At 40.1% G+C, this 3,573-nt stretch overlaps 1 long non-coding RNA gene across 2 annotated transcripts; it reads right to left on the reverse strand.

The window, feature by feature from the left end:
• Window positions 1-225: 225 nt before the first annotated feature.
• Window positions 226-1,632, reverse strand: LOC109966574 (uncharacterized). 2 transcript variants are annotated; one of them, XR_002275792.1, is made up of 4 exons: window positions 1,409-1,632; window positions 1,223-1,265; window positions 979-1,084; window positions 226-860 (listed from the first exon to the last, which is right to left on the reverse strand). It is a non-coding gene; the product is annotated as an uncharacterized LOC109966574 (long non-coding RNA). The 2 variants fall into 2 exon arrangements; XR_002275791.1 differs by having other exon boundaries at window positions 226-1,084.
• Window positions 1,633-3,573: the final 1,941 nt, after the last annotated feature.

Below are 3,573 nucleotides of genomic sequence, written 5' to 3' on the forward strand. Positions count from 1 at the left end.
CTCTTATGTGGGGATATGGATTGATGATAAACTTTTATTAAGTTTGCATATTATATGTGAAGCTCCAGGAAGCATGATGCCCACAGTTGCTTGATAATTGTAGCATTCTCACATCTGATGGGAAATCTATTGAGAGTGTCCTCTTATGTGGGGATATGGATTGATGATAAACTTTTATTAAGTTTGCATATTATATGTGAAGCTCCAGGTGAAGATTGGCTTTTATTTTAGAGATAAAATGCGTTTTACTTACAGTGCTATGAAAAAACTTGGAAACTACTTTCTACCTGTGATTGATTTTGGCGATATATTATATATGCATGTAGCCTCCTCTATTTTACAAAGCCTTGATTAGTGCATACATCCTTGGATTTCATTACAAATGCAAAGTCTTGTACTCACCACTGAATTTGTTTGAGTTAGTGGGGTGGACATGACTGACCCTTTATACATAAAAGCACTGGTGTATTTTTATCTAAACCTCCACCTTATCTTTGTACCTTGTTGTGTCTTATCTCTGGTGGTTACCAGCTACACTGTTTCAGGTGGTTACTTTTTAATTTATCTTGAATTTTTACAAATTTGGAAAAAACAGATTTTTCCTATTATGCACCTCGGTCATGGAATAACTTGTAGAAAGATCTAAAGTTAGACACATTCATATCTATTGTTGAAGTTAAGGACATCATAAAGAATGCGGTGAAGGAGACATCCATTGAGAGTCCATTGTTTTGATCTTGTGAATGGAATTATGGTATATTGTGTTGTATGTGTTGATTTTTAATATGCTGTAAATCTGTATGGCTGCCATCTTGACCAGGTCTCCCTTGAAAAAGAAATCTTGATCTCAATTGGACGTCCTGGTAAAATAAAGGTCATACAAACAAATAAATATCACTTGCAAAGATTTGTTTAGCAAGTTTATACTGGAGGGCATGACAGCTCTAGGGGCATGGGAGTTCACAGTGTTAACCTTACAGAGTTTAGAGGTAGGGGTGTTCTTTCTTCTACTTTCTTCTTGCTCATTGTCCAAGCAGTGCATGGTGGAACAACATTGTGGCGTTTATGAATGGCGACCTGCTCCCTGTGGTGGCAATAGATTACTTAATTTTCAAATATATATATACAATTTAGAAAAGCCTAGGTAACTTTCAGGATTATAATAATGCCCATCCGGTCTATCCACTATACCACTATGACCTGAAAGTTGCTTCTTACTCACACTGGTGGTCCCTGGGTCACAATCTTACACGCTGCACCTTGAACTGAAGGACAGACTTTTCACTTACAGTATAAAGCAGCAACAGTATGAACAACAAACATTGTAAAAGTCACTGATTCCAATGTATTGATAAATGCAAACTGATTTTCCAGATTTAGCATGATTTAAACATGCTTTGGTACTCACTCGGACATGTTGAAATTGAGGGTTGTTGCAGGCTAGCAATATGCACCACTGCAGTGTAATCTCACTAAGTTGATAACCAAGTTGTTCAGAAAGCCATGGTACAACAAACACAAGTCTTGATGCATCTTAAATCAGTGGAGAGGCTGCACTGGACTGGACTGTTCAAAAGCTTTTTAAAAATATTTCACAGAGATCAATTATTTGCATAATGTGAATAATGAATAAGAAGCAGTGGAAAATAATTCATCTTCCTTTAGCTGTCTCAGATACACATAAGTCTGAGGCTCCACCTTGGAAAGCGCCTATCTTTTTGCATTAAGAAGTGTATTTTTCTCCACTTACAATAATGCTTCACAATAATAAGAATGTTTTCTAATGCATCCTTGTAAAACCACAGCAGATTTGCTCATGGTCATAAATTACAAGCAGATGGGTGATTGCCTCTCAAAGGGAAAACAAGTGGATGAGACAGGTTTAGTGAGAATTATTCAATGAACTACTCTAGTTTGCATACAGAAAAGGGGATTTGGAAAAGACAAGCTGCCTAGGATGGGATGGACAATTCTTTTTGCAGCCAACATAATTATGAGCATAGAGTTAATTCTGTTATTCACACAAACATGTCAATCCTCTTCTTTCTCATTTCTGCAGGCATTGATGTATGATTGAATATTGTGATTTGGGTGTTGTGCATCACCATTTTGGTCCCTGTATGTCATAGAAACTATGTGAGAAACAATAAAACTGTATGGTGTTTCGGGGTTATCAACATAGCAGTTGCTGATTACTTTGTATATTTTGCTGATTATTTTTTATACAAAATACCCATGTACTGTTCTGTGAAAAAAATCTCTCATGTGTCACATCATTTTAAACCACAACTCATACCTTAAACTTTTATTTAATCCTAAAAGTGAAAAATCTAATAACATCTTCAGTATAAATCAACTCATTTCCTGTACCTGCCTGCCTCATTCTATCTTGTTTGAAGACATAGATGCTTATTTATAGGATGCATGTGCTTAATGTTTCCTCCACTTCCACCTACTTTACATACAGCTCTTAATGGTTTGAGACCCTGTTATATTACTGAATGGCTACTCTCCTATGAATGCAGCTTCTGAACTTCAGGCAGGGCCCTCTTGGATGGCACTAAGTTCCATGCTCAGGACAAAGGTGATCAGGCTTTTGTAGCTCCTATGCTCTGCAGCTCCGTTCCTGAGGATCTGAGGGTTGAAGAATCAGTAACATCGTCTAAATTGTGTGGATGCTGAAAAGTATGAGTAATTAACCAAACTTTAGAATGCTTCTCATTTTTCCACCTTCCTACCGGGCATAGATTTATGAAATTGCTTCATTCTATAGACAACAACTCTGTCACGTCTGCATCTGGCACCTCCGCCCCCTCACGTGTCAGCAGCCAGTCTAGGCGAGGAGGCATGCCTAGCACAGCTGTGGACAATTAACCTGCCTCTTCTTAAGCTGCTTACTGGTGTGTCCTCGTTGCCAGATTGTTGTCTCTTTCTGAAGATCTCTTATAGTGACTCTCACTCCTGGCCTGTGTTTTCCCGGGCTTCGCTCCGGTGTGCTCCGCTCACTAACCACAACGGCAACTGAACGACTCTCCACTTCCTGCCTTTACCTCCTGTGTAGTGATGGCCATATGAGGCCCCATGAAGCTTTGAACCCCTTAGAACCATTGCATCAAAAATTGGTTCGCTACTCCAAGCTTCATTCATTGAGCATGTTAGTGACATCTGCTGGTGCAGTGGTTGTTGTGCAGCCTTGCAAAGGTGACGCTGAAGCACCTTGTGTGTGCACTGAGTTTTGTTGTAATGTGGAAATTATCACCTGCTTTTCCTCCAGTTCCTTGCTACACCTTTCCTGCTCCTCCTCACCACCGCTACCACAGATTACCATCTCCGGACCATATGCCTGATCGCCCTCCCAGTCTCCACCAGCCAGGTCAATGCACAGTCCGACAAACTGCCTCCATTCACTACCGACCTCTACTCTGTCTCCTCAGTCTGTTCCATCTCCACCGACCAGCCAGTGAGTGAATATCTTTTCTGTTCCGCAGCTCGGCCCTCCTTTCCAAGGTCCTGTTGCATTCCGGTTCTTTTTACCATGCTAACTCTGAGAGATGAGGCAGTCCAAGTAACTTC

This window comes from Monopterus albus, unplaced genomic scaffold (assembly GCF_001952655.1).
Source record: "Monopterus albus unplaced genomic scaffold, M_albus_1.0 scaffold114.1, whole genome shotgun sequence".
Classification (NCBI taxonomy): domain Eukaryota; kingdom Metazoa; phylum Chordata; class Actinopteri; order Synbranchiformes; family Synbranchidae; genus Monopterus; species Monopterus albus.